The 17,984-nt window shown below is 38.7% G+C and overlaps 1 pseudogene; it reads left to right on the top strand.

Annotated features, from left to right (window-relative positions):
* The first annotated feature begins 9,566 nt into the window (after positions 1–9,566).
* LOC113262336 (40S ribosomal protein S25-like) lies at positions 9,567–12,000 on the top strand (annotated as a pseudogene).
* The last annotated feature ends 5,984 nt before the right edge of the window (positions 12,001–17,984 follow it).

Here is a 17,984-nt window from a genome sequence, read left to right as displayed (position 1 = left end):
TGGTGGGTGGAGGGATGGGGGAAATAGGTGATGAGGACTGTAGAGGACACTTACCACGATGAGCACTGAGTATTATATGGAAGTGTTGAATCACTATATTGTACACCTAAAACTAATATAACACTGTATGTTAACTGTACTGGAACTAAAATTAAAAACTTAACAAAAAAAATGAAAACAAACAAAACAAAATACAAGCTCATGGAAGTTTGTCAACATTGTCTTTTTTTTTGTTCTCACCAGCAAGCCACCTTAATCCATTTGTCTTGCCTCCTGGCCCCCTGGTTCTCTCTGAAGCTGCCTTACTTTCTCCTGTGCATTTCTTTCCCACCAGTCCTATTGTAAGAGGACTGGATTTACAATATGCGAAGTACTCCCTTCTTTTGTCTTCCCTTTCACTCTATGATCCCATCCCTAAAGAAAATGCACTCTTTCATCTCACAGATGCTTTTCTGCCCTTCCTGGTGGACAATTACAGAGCAGGGATTGCAAATCCGAATGCCTGTAGGAGCCAGAAGGATATTTTGAGTGGGGATGATGGGGCAGAGATCATGGAGAACTGGAGCGATGCCCTGTCGAAGGGGGCAACTGCTACTGAACTTAGGTTGACTCTTACTATGGAAAAATGGGATCCCAACATTGCCAGGTCTTTTGATTTTTCAGAAGACCTGGAAATCCAGATTTTGTGTTGGAATTTTCCCACCGTTAAATGTTGTCAACTAACTCAATAAAGACAACAGCAACAGACCTTTTGCAGAATTGACAATGCAGAATTGAGAAAATGAGTAGAGAGGTACAAGGTCTGGGTGGTCAAATAAAATATATAAGGACCTAAGCAGGTGAGGTAAGATGATCTAGCCGACAAAGAGCTGGGAAAGAAAGAGGGTAAGAAGAAAAAAGGTGCCGGAGTTGAGCAATCCAGATGTGGAGAGGTAGGTGGGTTGTGAGTTTGGGGCTGCGGAGACACTCTAAGAGGAAGGACCCTTTCTCAAGGTAGAGGTGGGTGAGGAAAGAGCATGAATAAGTGCGGGTGAATATGGATCAGAAATGGGATTCCTTTTAATGTTCTTCAGAGAAATTAGATAAATATTGGAATTTTTTAAAAGTTTTTTTGGGATGCAGGATTGGCCTTTTAAAATTTGACTCCACGTGGAGACCAGATCACTTTGAGTCCTGGGGATGAGTAGGAATAAAATTCTTGCAGACAATAGAAAACAAGTCTGAATAATTTAAGAAAACAGATTGATTGGAAGGACATTGGGTACATCAAAGAATTGGTAGGAAAACTGGCAAAGTTGGGCTCAGAAAGTGAGCAGGAACTGAGGGGGCGAAGCAGTCGAGAATACAGCTGGATCATACTACCGGAACAGTCTGCTTATCTTGTCGCTACTAGACATTCACTGTTTCACCCCTTAACTCTGCTCTCACTGCTGTCACTCCAACGGATGCTGCCACCAGCACCAGACTTAACGCTGTAATATGCCATTCTTGCTTCTTTGTATCAAGACTCCAAGTCCTGAGTGGGGAGTTTCCAGACGGTTGACATTAGATCACATGCCTATTCCCTAGCAGTGAGGAATCTGGGAGAACAGGTATTGGGTGTTTTTGGCCTCCTTGGTGGGAGGCAGAAACTGCCTCCTGCCTGAACTCATTCGATGATCATTCCCAAATAGGAAGTCTATTGGCATCACCAAGTACGGAAGCCATACATGTACTATAGAACCTCAGTAGAGGCAGTACCTTGTGTGAAGGATGATTAGGAGATGGCCACTGTATCAGTCAGAGTAAGATTCATTTTGCTGCAGTGCTGAATGACTACAAAATCTCAGCAGCTTACAGCAACAAAAGTTTATCCCTCACTCATGCCCATTGCAGAGTGTCCATATTGTCTTCACTTTCGGACTCAGGCTAATGAAGCGTCTCTACCTGGAACACTGCTGATCTCACAGCAGCAGGGGTGGGGCATGAGGAGAGCATAGCAAGCCACACTCTGACTCTTAAAGCTTACACTTGGAAGTGACAAACATAACTTCTGTTCACATGTTATGGGCCAAAACAAATCATATGTCCAAACCTGATATGTGATATGATCCCAAGGAGGGGCAATTACTATTTTTGTAAAGAATAAGGTGTAACCCTGCCATTATCAGGGAGGAGAGAAGGGTGTGTTAGGTAGTGGGAATGAGCAAATTAGAGGCAAGAAATAGAACGATGTTTGGGCAGTAAATAGTGTGCTATTAATGAAGTATAATGCTCAAGGCAGGAGAAAATAAGCGGTAGTGACAGAGGGGAATAGACAATACCCTTGTCTTCAGGATAAAGAGCTTGATCCTTATTCTGTAGGCAATGAGGCATCCTTGTGGGTATTTAAACAGGAAGACGGCATCACTGGATTTATGCTTTAGACAGATTGCTCTATGGGAAGGAGATTTGAGAGAGATCTGTTAGGAAGCTACTGTGTTTGTTCAGGTGAAGAGCGATGACAACCTGAACCAGAGAAGCTAATGGGGCGAGGACTTGGAGACAGAGAGGAGGCAGAATGGCTGGCTATGTTGATTGATCAGATATGAGGGGTAAGAGAAAGGAGGGAGAGAGGATGCTCTCAAGTGTCCAGCCTGGGCAATTTAATGTCTTTTACCTTCCTACCAAATAATAAAGCTGAGTGTCCAGCACCACCAAAGCATCTTACAGTTTAGAATCTTCTCTTTCCCTCAATGTATACATAGGACAAGGCCAAAAGCTCCCAAGAAAATCAGAACGGTTACATATCACCATCAAATCCTAGCGTAAAAAGAGAGAAGTCAGATATGAATGTTCTTCCACAAGTGACTACCTGATCTCTTTTTTCCATTTATCTTCCTTTTTATCATCCTATCTTGCTTCTTATCCTATCCTTTATGGTGCAGTGTTGCTGGAGTGAGAAGGATATTCACTTTCACACATGACTGATGAAAGTATAAATTCCAGCAAGCTTTTTTTTTCCCCAGCAAGATTTTTGGAAAACAATTTGGCAATACGTTCCAAGAACTGAACTGTGTTCAGACTTTGGCCGGAAAATTCTACATTTAGTAATCAAACATAAGAAAATAATTATCAGTGGACAAAGATTTATGTACAGAAATGTTTATTCCAGGGGCACCTGGGTGGCTCAGTTAGTTGGGCAGCTGCCTTCGGCTCGGGGCATGATCCTGGAGTCCCAGGATGGAGTCCTGCATCGGGCTCCCTGCTCAGCAGGCAGTCTGCCTCTCCCCCTAACCCTCCCTCCTTTCATGCTGTGTGTCTCTCTCTCAAATAAATAAATAAAATCTAAAAAAAATGTTTATTCCAGCAATATTTATGATTGTAAAATAACTGTAAACAACCTCAATGTAAAAATTGGGGTACTGTTAGGACACACCTATGTTTTCATTATAATATTTTCAAAGGATTTTAAATGAAATAGAAGAATGCTGATATTATATGTTAAGAAAAAAACAAGATATAAAAGGAAATACTTATTATAATATCAAGTTGTTTAATAGGAGCAGAGAAAAAAACTGGAAGAAATTACATCAGAGAGTTGTGATATTGTGGATGACTTTCGTTTTCCTTATTTTCTTTTCACTGTCCCCAGACTTTTGGAAAGTAATGATTTCTTTTATAATCAGAAGAAAAGGCAGTTTCCCAACCCCACCCCACCTGCGCACTTCTTAGATCATCTCTTAGCCGATAAGGCAAGGTTAGTGACAGCGTGAAATAGTTAAGACAGGTAAGTTAACTCAACTCCTGGAGCAAATTACTAGAAAAGAGGGTGCAGCTTCAAGCTGAGCTGCACTTACCTACCCGTAGAAGCTTAGCGATTAGTTAGTAGCTGATTAATGCTGCATAAGATACCTGCCAGAATTACGGAGAAGAGCTGAGCTTTTGAATTTGCCCCTTAGAGGTTAGGATTGGAGGGTAGAAGATACAAAGCCACCAGTGGGGCTGAACTAAAAGAGATGGTCTCTCACCTTCTGCCACTTCCTCCATCCTTCAACCAGAACAGCTCTGCCATCGGAGTGTCTCCTCACCTTGCAGGCCAGGACCAAGGCTTAACTCCTCCCATCCAATTCCTGGCTCTGAATAATCATCGGGAAGAGAGCAAGCATGGCCTGGGAAACATGTCGCTGTCTACCCTATGGTTAATTAGGCCCTTAAAAATTGGTCACCAGCCAAAAAACATTAGAGGGAGAGGGAGAAAGAACCTACCAGCTCCTTCAATTACATCAGTGATTTACTAGGCAGGTGGTACAGTTTTCCCTGTTATACCATCCAAGGAAAGAGTAGAGAGAAGGAGACAGATTCAGAAAATATTTAGGAGGCAGGATAATCAGGGCTTTGTGGTTGATCATATGGGCACAGGGAAGGGGAGGGAGGAATCACGGATGACTGGGGACTGTCTGAGGTCAGAGGGACTAAATAGTGTCACTGGCAGGTATGGCAGGACCAGGGCTGAGAAGGTGGCCTGTGGATTTGGTTTGGTGGTGTCAACCAAGGAGATGGAGGAGATGGCTCCCTTGATCTGGATCTTGGTTGCTCACAGGGAAAATCAATGTATTAATGATGATGGCAGACAATTTTCTTATTATCAGAGAAGTAGTACAAATATGGAAAGGAAACACTAGAATAAACTGTGTGGAATTGGATTGGATGTATAGGTAATGCTGTGAACTCACAAATGTTTTACTGTGTAGATAGATACAGATGTAGATGTTGGATAGGCATAGAACTTTTCCTGGCTCTTTTTGGCAAGATGCCTGAAACCAATGGTGCTCTTGTGAAAAAAAACAACTTAGCACCCAGATCTTTGTTTCTTTTTTTTTTTTTAAAGATTTTATTTATTTATTTGACAGAGATAGAGACAGCCAGCGAGAGAGGGAACACAACCAGGGGGAGTGGGAGAGGAAGAAGCCTGATGTGGGGCTTGATCTCAGAACTCCGGGATCACGCCCTGAGCCGAAGGCAGACGCTTAATGACTGAGCCACCCAGGCGCCCCACAGATCTTGGTTTCTAAACACCTTACTTAAAGGAACCAGGGTTCATTGAATAAGTTACCAATTCCAGGGCTGTTCTGCGGGAAACACATGATGAGTCTGAAGCATCTGCTTGCTGCAGAAAATAAGGAAGCTCTCAAAAATTATTGGGAACATGTTGGGGTGCCTGGGTGGCTCAGTTAAGTGACTGCCTTCATCCGAGGTCATGATCCCAGGGTCCTAGGATCGAGTCCCACATCAGGCTCCCTGCTCAGCAGGGAGCCTGCTTCTCCCTCTGCCTCTGCCAGCTGCTCCCCCTGCTTGCATGCTCACACTCTTTCTTTCTCTGACAAATAAATAAATAAAATCTTTTAAAAAAAATATGGGGAACATGTTAAACGATACAGGATTCAACCGGAAGAGGCTCCCACTGGCCAAATATGAAACAAATTGAGCACTAAAATAAATAATATTAGTAATGGATTATAAACTACTGAATATAATAGGAATCCATAAATCTACACTGATACAAAGAAATGAATAAATAAACAGAAAGCTCTACTTTATGGTAGAATGCCAACTAATTAATGTAGAAGAAATAATGTAATTAGAAAATCACCATGTGGTAACAACCCTAGTAATTATTGATTCAGGCAAAATAGTGGGTGAAATCTTGACAAGAAAAAGGATATTTACATAGTCCCAAAGTATCTCCTTATAAAATACTTAGAAATTATTTTTAGATTAATAACTAATTAATTAGATTTATAGTGGAAAAACAAAATGAGAAGAGCTAACATTACCTGTAACAGAACAAATTGACATTGTAGATTTCCTAATAAGATGCACTGAGAGCACAGCATCACATTTGTGATATTCCTGTCCCCCAAATCATAACCTGAATCTAATCATGAGGAAACAATAGACAAAGCCAAATTGAAAGCCTTCAAAATGTCTGACCTTCAAAAATGTCAAGATCTTAAAGACAAGAAAAGCTTGAGCAATTGTCCAGATTGAAGAAAATACATGACAACTAAGTGCTGTGCATGCTTCTGGGTTGGGTCCTAGAACAGAAAGGAAAGGGGAAAATAGGAAGGCTTTAAAAAAATTATTTGTTGGAGCACCTGGGTGGCTGAGTTGATTAAGCGTCTGCCTTCAGCTCAGGTCGTGATCTCAGGGGCCTGGGATTGAGCCCCGGGTGAGGCCCCCGGCTCAGCGGGGAACCTGCTTCTCTCTCTCCCTCTGCCATTCCCCCCCCCCCCCCCCGCTTGTGCTCTCTGGCTCTCTCTATCTCTCTGTCAAATATATAAATAAAGTAAAAAATTATATGTTTTGGTTTTTGTTTATTTTGTTTTATGTTTGCTATCATGGACAGTATTGGGATAATTGGTGAGATATGAATGAACTCTGTGGATTAGACAGTACTGTATCAACGTTAATTTCCTGATTTTGATAGGAATGCTGTAGTTGTGTAGAATAGTGCCCTTGTTTATAAAGCCAATGGAGCATCATGTCTGCAACTTATTTTTAGATGGTTTAGAAAATTATACATGATTATATCTTGTATATTTGCAAGATAATGGGAAGGTGGGGGTGGGAAGAAAAAAAGAGAAAGGGAGAGAGAGAATGGTAAAATATTAATAAGTAAGAGAATCTGGGTCCTGGGTGAAGAGTATACAGGATTTCTTTGTACCCTTTTCTGTAACTTTGAAATGATCTCAAACTAAAAACACAAAAACAAAAACAAAAACAAACCATAGAGAATGTAGCTATCCTTATTATGGTCTAATTAAAAATAATAAGAACATATTGAAAAACAAATTCTTCAGAAAAAAACTCTTGACACAGTATTAAAGATAGCTATTGCTAAGGAACTGAATAAAGTTAAGTGCTTTAGGAAGACAGCAAGTGTCAGTGATGTGTGGCCAGAGCCAACACTGTGCAAAGCCAGAAAGCAGATATGGCTCATATGGCTGATGTGGCTGCCTGGATCTAGATTACAGCTTCTTGGTGAGACTCTAGTCCTTTCCTCCAGAGATCGACTAGAAGTAATAAGAGAAATGAAGTAATGTAATGGAAGACAGTGCATTAAACCAATAAGCCAATAAGCACCATCTAGTGGCAAGAAGGTGATTTTCCCCTTGGGTTAAAGATTATCAAAACCAAAGGGCGTGGGCCAAATTGCTCTCTTTCTACCAGTAGGATGTGACAGTTTCCAAAGTCGCACATCTTCATCAAGCTTGCTAAGGTCAGACTTACCAAGTTTTATCATTTTAATGAGTATAGAATGATAAACAAAGGATATTTCCATATTTGATTTTTATCATTGCAATGATTATTTCTTTAAAAATACATTATCTTCAAGTATAATTTATATGCAGTAAAATGCACCCATGTAAAGAGTACAATTGAACAAGTTTTGAAAAATGTATATACTTATGTAACTACCACCACAATCAGGATATAAAACATTTCCGTCATCAAAAAAGTTCCTTTGCGCCCCTTTGTAGTCAGTCAGTCCTACCCCATCCCTGGCCCTAAGCAACTGCTGATCTGCTTTCTGTCACTATAGATTTGATTTAATTTTTTTTAGAAATTCCTAAAAATGAAAAAATTTCTCTGAATCCTTTTACTCGATTAGATCATACAATAAGTGCCTTATTATTCTTTTTGATGCTCATATTGTTGCCAATTTCAGCCAGCAGAGCCTCTTCAGTTTGGCTCTTGGTCATTTTGACATAACCCCTGTAGTGTTTGATAGCTCCCTGGTTTTCATGCCCCAGATTCACCAGGTATATTTCCTATTTTAGATCTGAAATGAGCTATTTCAACATAGAATTTGTTTCCTTGGTATTTTGAGACTACACTCTGGGCATTAGGGTTGCTTGTTGCATCCCTATTAAGTTGCTATTAACTTATTAATAAGTAATAACTTATTATTACCTCCACACCTTTCCAGTTGGCTGAACAAGGAAATAACCATTTTTTTGAAAGAGAAAAGTCAATAATGAGCTCATACTGATATATTCTATTTAAATTGAAGATTAGAAATTTCACCTAATTTTTTATTTTATATTTTATTTCTGTTCTTTGACGCTAAAAATTGTGTTTTTATAACATTAATGTAATTGTTTGCTTTCATGAAGGATCAAAATATATGATTAAAATATATGGTAGAAAAAGCAAATATATAATTGTTAATGATTAATATTTATATTAGAATATATGTGCATAAGTATTTTTAAAATAACAATTTCAAAAGAGCAATCACAGTATTTTAATTAACAGTTAAACAACTAAGTGCAGGTTAAGATTTCTTTGTCATTCCTATTGTCTTTAGAATATATCCCACGGGGGCGCCTGGGTGGCACAGCGGTTAAGCGTCTGCCTTCAGCTCAGGGCGTGATCCCGGCGTTGTGGGATCGAGCCCCACATCAGGCTCCTCCGCTGGGAGCCTGCTTCTTCCTCTCCCACTCCCCCTGCTTGTGTTCCCTCTCTCACTGGCTGTCTCTATCTCTGTCGAATAAATAAATAAAATCTTTAAAAATATATATGTATATATATCCCACAAAAATGTAGTCGAACTACAGCTTTCATGATCACCTGAAATAGCCTTCTCTGGTCGTGCCATCAACTTGATGTAGACTTAATCTCACTTGTTTCAATTTGGCTTAGATTTTTAGGGATTGTTTTGTTCTTTTATATTTTTAAATTAATCTTATGTTTTTAAGTCATTTACTAACCACATTTACAAGGTTCCAGATCAAAACCACCTGAAAAATTTCATTCAGAAAGGTTTATTTCCATCTCTTATTTAATAGATTTTATCTTTTGAAAGCAATTTTAGGTTTACAGAAAAATGGACAGAAGGAACAGAGTTCCAATATACTCCTTTACCCTCCCCCATCCTCCACTCTTTCCCCTTTATTAACATCTTACATTAGTGTGGTACATTTGCTACAACTGATGAGCCAATATTGATACATTATTATTAACAGAAGACCATGTTTTATACTAAGGTTCATTCTTTGTGTTGTACATTCTATGGGTCTGACACATATATGATAACATGTATCCACAATTACAATATGATACAGAATAGTTTCAAGGCCCTAAAATCCCCTATGCTCCACTTATTCATCCCTTCTTTCTTTCCTCCCTCCCCAACCACCACTGGCAAACATTGATTTTTATTGTTTCCATAGTTCTGCCCTTTCCAGAATGCCATGTAATTGGAATTAAACAGTATATAGCCTTTTCATATTTGCTTCTTTCACTTAGCAATATGCGTTTTTAAAAAGATTTATTTACTTATTTTAGAGAGAGAGAGACAGCACACGTGAGTGTGGTGGGGAGGGGCAGAGGGAGAGGAAGAGAAAGTCTCAAGCAGACTCCGCGTTCAGGGAGAAGCCGGAGGCAGGATGGATCTCACGACCCTCAGATCAGGGCCTGAGCCCAACCTAAGCCTAAACCAAGAGTCAGAGGCTTAACCAACTGAGCCACCCAGGTGCCCCAGCAATATGCATTTAAGCTTCCTCCATGTCTTGGGTGGCCGCTGCTTTCCGAGTTTCGCTATGCCACCCAATGACAAGAAGAAGAAGAAAGAAGACTGAAAGTCGGCCAAAAGAGACAAAGACCCAGTGAACAAATCTGCGGGTAAGGCCAAAAAAGAAGAAGTGGTCCAAAGGCAAAGTTTGGGACAAGTTCAATAATCTGGTCTTGTTTGACAAAGTGCCACATGACAAACTCTGTAAGGAAGTTTCCAACTACAAGCTTATAACTCCAGCTGTTGTCTCTGAGAGACTGAAGATTTGAGGTTCCCTGGCCAGGGCAGCCCTTCAGGAGCTCCTCAGTAAAGGACTTATTAAACTGGTTTCAAAGCACAGAGCTCAAGTAATTTACACCAGAGACACCAAGAGTGGAGATGCCCCAGCTGCTGATCCGGCCAACTGTACATTTTGGAAAATAAAACTTTATTAAACAACAAAAAAAAATTATCCATGTCTTTTTGACTCTTGATAGCTCATTTCTTTTTATAGGACTGAGTAATATTCCATTGTGTGGATGTACCAGAGTTGTTTATCCATTCACCTACTGAGGGACATCTTGTTTCTTCTAAGTTTTAACAGTTATGAATAAAGCTGCTATAAACATTCATGTGTAGGGTTTTGGGTTGATATGTTTTTAACTTATTTGGGCAAATTCTGAGGTGTGATTGCTGGATCATATGGTAAGAGTATGTTTAGTTTTGTAAGAAACTGCCAAACTATTTTCCAAAGTGGCTGTATCATTTTGCATTTCTATCAGAAATGAATGACAGTTCCTATTATACCACACCCTTGTCAACATTTGGTGCTGTCAGTGTTTTGGATTTTAGCCATTCTAATATATATGTAGTGGTATACCACTGTTGTTTTAGTTTGCAACTCCCTAATGACATATAACGTTGAGCATCTTTTCATATGCTTATTTGCCATCACCTGCTTCCTTTTTTTTTCTTCACTATAGGTAACAATTTTATATCGGCTTTTGGTTTATCCTTCTAATGCTACTTTAAAAAATAACACACACACAAACATTTATAGTCCCACTTTCTTACACAGAAGGTAACATACTGTCCATTTCCATAGCATTTTATAGAGCTTTTTTTTTTTACAGAGGTATAGAATTTCATCATATGGATGTACCATTATTTCTTAAATGATTCCCTTATCGATGGGCATTGGATGGTTTACAAGCTTTTGCTATGATAAAAATACTACAATGAATAACCTTGTGCATACATCATTTCATATTTCTGCCAGTATATCTTTGGGATACAGTTACAGTTATATGCTGTCCAAGGTTAAATGCATATGTAATTTTGCTAGATATTGTCAAATTCTCCTTATACACTCCCACCAACAATGTATGAAAATGACTGTTTCCCTGCAGACTTGCCAATAAGATTTTTTTTTTTTGTCAAACTTAGGATTTTGCCAACATGATAGATGAAAAACTGTAATGTTCTATATTTTAGCTGGATGGTGGGTACATGGAAGTTTGTTCTATTCTTAATTATACATTTCATGCATCTAACATATTTCATAAAATAAGCTACCATAAGGAATTTCTTTTAAAGAAAATAGGTTTTCTATTTTGGTCTTAGAAGAAATATACTACTTTTACTGATAATCTAACTATTGACTAAAGAATTGGAATAATCCACAAATAGAACTGGAAAGAATCTCAGAGGCAAGAAATTTCTGATCCTATCATTTAGCAAATGAAAGCTCTTTGACTCAAAAGTCAAGTCATTAACTTCAAGACACATGATTAATGAAAAATAAGCTTACTTAAAAAAAAATTTATTTAAGTAGGCTACATGCCCAATGTCGGGCTTGAATTCATGACCTTGAGATTAAGAGTTGTATGCTCTATAAACAGAGCCAGCCAGGTGCCCCTAAACTCACTTTTAACCAAAGCTAAAAACTCACTTTATATATTGCTGTCAATATATAAAATTATGAAGAACACTATCCAAGAAACTGGGATGCATAGCACACATCTTCATAACAATTCCACTATGTTTAAATGATACAGGAACAGAAAAAAAAAAAGATACAGGAAGTAGAATTCATTGCATGAAAGCCAAGGCTGGACTGACTGCTGCTGTGTTTGTTTGTTTGTTTGTTTGTTTCTCTCTTTCTTTCTTTTTTTTTTTAAAGATTTTTAATTTATTCATTCTCAAAACAGATGGAGAGAGAGAGCAAGAGAGAAAGCAGGAGCAGGGGGAGGAGCAGAGGAAGAAGGGCAAGCAGCCTCCATGATGAACACAGAGCCCCATTCGGGGCTTAATTCCAGGACCCTGTGATCATAACAAGAACCCCAACCAAGAGCTCGACGCCTAATTGACTGAGCCACCCAGGCACCCCTGCTGCTGTGTTTCTAAGTGCAGCTTGAAACCCACTGTCATTTGGTTCTGACAGCCTTATTAATTATCTTTTTCCTTTTTTAGCTCTACAGTAGAATAGATCAGCTAATGGGCTTCCTGCCAATAGTCCCTGAATTTGTGATATGGAAACTATAGAAAAGGTCTATAAATATTAGAAATTCTCTGTCAATCTTGTTATGACAGACTTGTTTGTAATTCCTGAGAGCAGAGTATAGAGAAATACCTTTTTGAATTAGATCATTCTTATGGGGTGGCAAGATGAGACTGCAGTGGCTTCACAGTTTTATTCTCATTATATAGTGCAGATACTCAAAGTATTTTATATTAAATTTGTATTCTGAGGCTTCTTAGCAAAAGCAACAAGGTGCAACCAATTACCCAATGAGATTATTCAAAACAAAAGAAAAATAATTTTTTGGCCTAGGATCCAGTGCAATCTGGGATTTCATAACTGCATTGAGTTGCCATGTTGCTTGATTCTTCTATCTTGAATAATTCCTCAGGTTTTCTTTATGACTTTGACATTCTTAAAGCATCAGGCTGGTTACTTTGTAGAATGTCCCTCACTTTGAATTTGTCTGATGGTCCCTCGTGCTTAGACTCAGGTCATGCATTTGGAGCAGGAGTAATACAGAAGTGGGCACCTGGGTGGCTCAGTCAATTAAGCAACCGACTCTTGGTTTTGGCTCAGGTCATGACCTCAGGGTCATGCGATCAAGCCCTGCATTGGGCTCCGTCCTCAGTGCAAGTCTGCTTGAGATTCTTTCCCTCTGCCCCTCCCCGCCACTTACATGTGTGCATTCTCTCTCTCTCTCTCTCTAAAATAAATAAATAAATAAAATCTTTAAAAAAAGAAGTAACACAGAAGCAATGCTGTGTTCTCAGTGCATCATGTCCTACATATATTGATGTGTCTCAGTAGTCATGATGTTAACCGCGGTTACTTATGTTAAAGCAAGGTCTGCATGGTTTCTCCACTGTAAAGTTACCATGTTTTTTTCTTTGTAATTAGAAAGTAATTTGTGGGGAGATATTTTGAGATAATATATATTTTTTCTTCTTTAGAGAGGGGAAGGAAGGGTAGAGGGAGAGGGAGAATCCTAAGCTGGCTCCATGCCCAATGCCAGCCTTGAGATCATGACCTGAGCTAAAATCAAGAGTTGGATGCCCAACCTTCCTGAGTCACCCAAGTGTCCCTTGAGATTGTATCTTGTTTCTCATCAAACTTTTACTCATCTAATCATCCATTGATGATTCTTGACTGAACCAATAGTTACTGTGATGGTTATCAAATGGTGGCATAAAGATATTTTTTCGTTTCTATCTCTTTAAAATATGTGTTCTTTACATGTTTATAAAATATATCTGATGCCAGAGAAAATCAAACAGCTCAAATCAGTAACCCAAAGAGGCTGTGAAGTGGCAACAACCAATAATTTGCAAAATTAACCAAGACTAATTGGAAGTCAGCACGAGCAAGTCTTTCACTGCCTAACCTTGTCTTTTGATCAGTAACTGTAAGGTGTAAGAAAGCTTGAGAAACCGTTCAAAATTTAATTGTCACACATGCCTTGGGAGATAAATAAAAAGGGTCCGCCACCCAATGTATACTTGAAAAAGGATGTTCATGGGCTTAATTGGAGCTTAACTCTCACATCAAGAACTTATCACAGGGATGAAATTAACTCTACTAATGAATTCAAGCCTTACAAGACTGCTTCCATATGACTTGCTTTTGTGTTTCTCCAAAGAAATTTGGGTGTTTTCCTAATTAATAACTTAAACAAAATTATTTAATTATTAAATATTTAAAACATTCAGGAAATATTAAAAACAACAATTTACTCACCACTCTGAATTTAAATATTTACATTTTATCATCTTTGCTTAAGAATGTTTTTTCTCTAGGGGCCCCTGAATGGCTTAGTTGGTTAAGTGTCTGTCTTTGGCTAAGGTCATGATCTCAGAGTCCTGAAATCAAGTCCTGCATTGGTTTCCCTGCTCAGTGGGGAGTCTGCTTCTTCCTCTCCCTCTGCCATTCCCCTCACTCGTGCTAGCTCTCTCTCTCAAATAAATAAATAAAATCTTAAAAAAAAAGAATGTTTTTGTCTAAATAAAAAATATATTATAACATATATACTTATCTAACAATGTTTTATGTGTGTAAAATTATATACGAATTGTATCATGTCAAATGTATTATATTACTATTTAATTTCATTTTTACTTAGTATAATATTTTTGAAATTTATCCATCTTCATACATGTAGATATGATCTACTCATTTTAACTATTTATGGAAATCCATTGTATGAATAATCACATATTGTTTATTCATTTCCCAGCAGATAGAAAACTAGACTGTTTTTATCTTTTTATTTATTGCTGTCTCAAAGGTTGTAATAAATATCCTTGTACGTTCCTTGTGTATACGTTGGGCAAGCATCTCTGTAGTAAAAAAAATAGCCCTGAGTCATGGTGTAACCACATCTTCAGTTTTACTAGGTATTGCCAAATTGGTTTCCAAATGGTTGTAACAATTTAAACTCCTATCAGCAGCTCATATCCTCTCCTATACTTGGTGCTGTCAGACTTTATACTTTATTTCCAACTGGAAGGATATGAATGATCTTTTTATTACTTAAATTTGCATTCCCTTTTTTTTAAATGAAATATTGAAGTATAGTTGACATACAACATTATATTAGTTTCAGGTCTACAACATAGTGATTTGACAATTCTATACATTACAAGATGCTCACTGTAAGTATAGTTACCATCTGTCACCATACAATGTTGTTAAAATATTGATGATATTCTCTATGTTGCACTTTTCATCCCTGTGACTTATTCACTTTATAACTGGAAGTTGGTACCTCTTAATCTCCTTTACCTATTCCACCCATCCCCCTAATCCCCTCCTCTCTGGCAACCACCAATTTGTTCTCTGCATTTATGATTCTGTCTCTTTTTCATTGTTTGTTTGTTTTGTTTTTTAGATTTCACATATAAGTGAAATCTTATGGTATTCATCTTTCTTTGTCGCCTTATTTCACTTAGCATGATATCTCTAGCTCCATCCACGTTGTTGCAAATGTCAAGATCTCATTCTTCTTTTTTTTTTTTTTAAGATTTTATTTATTTATTCGACAGAGAGAGAGATAGCCAGCAAGAGAGGAAACACAAGCAGGGGGAGTGGGAGAGGAAGAAACAGGCCCCCAGCAGAGCCGGGAGCCCGATGAGGGGCTTGATCCCAGGACCCTGGGATCACGCCCTGGGCGGAAGGCAGATGCTTAATGACTGAGCCACCCAGGTGCCCCAAGATCTCATTCTTTTTTGAATGGCTGAGTAACTTTCCATCTTCTTTATCCATTCATCAGTCAGTGGACACTTGGGTTGCTTCCATATCTTGGCTACTGTAAATAATGCTACAAAAAGCATAGAAGTGCATCTTTTCAAATTAGTGTTTTCATTTTCCTCGGGTAAATACCTACTATTGGAATTACTGGATTGTATGGTATTTCTATTTTTAATTTTTTGAGGAAACCCCGTGCTGTTTTCCACAGTGGTCACACCAATTGCACTTCTTAATTAGTAGTGGCAGCACTTCTTTTCATGTTTTTGCTGTTGGGTTTTCTTTCTCTGTGATGTACCTGTTTATATCTTTGCTCATTTTTGTTTAGGTTGTCATATTCTCTGTAAGAGTTCTTTATTATAGATTTTAATCCTTTTTTCTATGCCTTGCAAACACCTTCTCACTCCTTTAATTTGATTACTTTGTTTTTAAGGCTCTAGATAAACAGAAAATTAAAGTTTAATATAGCTAAAATTATTAATCACATCATTTCATTTGTTTTATGTCTTCACGACCAGACAATTGGCATAGTACTTAGAGAATTTACCCGGATGAGACCTATTTGTCTGTTATACATTCCCTGGTTCTATATCCCTAACATGTCTCTGGAAGCAGAAGAAACTAGGACAAATTTTTAAAGTTTGAAGATAGTGGGTAATCTGAAGACTGGCTGCACTTTGGGCAAATGTTTTCCCTGGGCTAAATGGAGGAGGTTCTCACTAGCTCACAGGTTTAGTACACATTGTAACTGAACTAATGAGAGTTTGCTTCTTGTGTCACAGATGGAAACTAAACCAGATGGAGTTATCACACAACGGAAACTATTTGCAGCAAATAAGCAGATCATGCAGAATAACTTCCAAAGCCATGACTCCCCAAGCAAGGGTGAATGGGTTCCTTTTATTTAGGGTTAAGATGAGTATTTAGAAAGAAGAGCCTTGTCATTGTATGTAGAGGCAGGCATAAGGTCAAAAAGTTTGCACCTTAAGGACATACACCTATAAATACATTGTATGTAGTCGTCATGTAAATGAGGCTTGTGCTCCTCCTTGGGTGGGGATTTTAGTATTGTGATGAGGTAAGTGTAGTGTCAGTCACTCCATGGGTCGGTCACTCCATGGTCCCTCTGCACAGGTGTGAGTCAGGAGTTAAGCTCAAACTGGTCTGGATGGTCCCGGCTGCTGGAGTTCTCCATCTGGGCAGTTGTTATTGCTCGAGGGGTACTGTCAGTTCCCTTCATAGGAGGCTAGTCCGGTCTTTTGCCAGAGTAAGAGATAAGGTGGAAAAAAGAGCTTAAGGGAAAATGTGGGACAAAGGTCAGTGGGTACAAGCAGGTGAGCAGTAAAGGTCAGGTCTTGGGGTCTAGCTGGTGACAGCATCAGTTTTTGTTTTGTTTTGGGAAGGGCAAGAGTTGAACCAGATAGATGGGCTTTTGTGGCTTAACAATTATTATCATTCACATTATTCCTTTCCTTTTTAAAGATTTTATTTATTTATTTATTTATTTATTTATTTATTTATTTGAGAGACAGAGTGAGCAAGAGGGAGAGAGCACATAGGAGCAGGGGCAGAGGGAGAGGGAGAAGCAGGCTCCCTTGCTGAGCAGGAAGCCTGACGCAGGGCTCGATCCCAGCACCCCGGGATCATGAGCTGAGCCGAAGGCAGACACTTAACCAACTGAACTACCCAAGTGCCCTGGAATATGCTACTCTTTAAAAAAGAAAAACTTAACAAAGAAATATTAGGTCTTTAGTCACATTACTGCATAGGAGTCGCCAAGATATTGCTCATAACATCCTACTTATGTAGGAAAGATGTTAGGGTTCGAAGCCGATGGCCAAGAAAGAAGGTGGTTTTATTAAAGCATGGGGCCAGGACCTGTGGGCAGGAAGGGCTGCATTGGGGTCACGAGGAGTGGCCCATTATATACTTTCAAGTTGGGAGGGGGTTAGGGATAGCTTAAGTCTCTAAGGAATTATGGAAGCAAGTTTCCATGAACTCAAGGGGGTTAGCTATTTTTGGGAAAAGGTCATTTATTACCATCTAATAAAACCTTAGTCATGAGACCCTTCAGATGTATATCAGTGGGTCATATTCCTTTGGGATGATTGCCAACATGTATCTTGGGGGGTAGAGATAAAGGAAGTTTCCAAAAGAATTTTTATATGTTAAAGTAGACTTACAGGTTCCTGGAGGTCGGGCTAAGATTGCCTTTTGCTCTACTGACATCGAGGCAGCTGAATTCCTAGGGGAATGTCACTCTGCCTGTTTCAAGGACTTGTCAGTGGGCTGTCGGTAGTAAGGAAATTTAATTTTTCTTTTGCCTTTGTTTCCTACATTACTATTAGTTCTGTGGATGACAGCTGGGATTTCTAACACCTGATGCCTAGTGCTGTCATTTAAGAAATTGCTTTCCTGGAAGGATTAGATGAGTCATTACTTTGCATATCCATAATGAAACAGCTCATACTGTCTTGCTGAATGCTTGAATAGTAGGATGTATATACAAAGATGACACACTACCTATCTTGCTTCTACCAGGGAGAAAAAGGCAGCACAGCTTCCTTTTTAATGACTGTGAGAAGTAGAAAAGTTACTTTCTCCCTAAGACAAGATGGGTGAATCAAGCCAAGGGAATTTTCCTCATTATGCAAACTGTTTTAAAGCAAAATTAAAGGACAACCTATTAATCATTACTAATAC

The sequence above is a fragment of the Ursus arctos genome, unplaced genomic scaffold (genome assembly GCF_023065955.2).
Source record: "Ursus arctos isolate Adak ecotype North America unplaced genomic scaffold, UrsArc2.0 scaffold_9, whole genome shotgun sequence".
NCBI classification, from domain to species: domain Eukaryota; kingdom Metazoa; phylum Chordata; class Mammalia; order Carnivora; family Ursidae; genus Ursus; species Ursus arctos.
The sequence above is the reverse complement of the archived record's forward strand: the minus strand, read 5'-3'. Positions and strand labels throughout refer to the sequence as shown.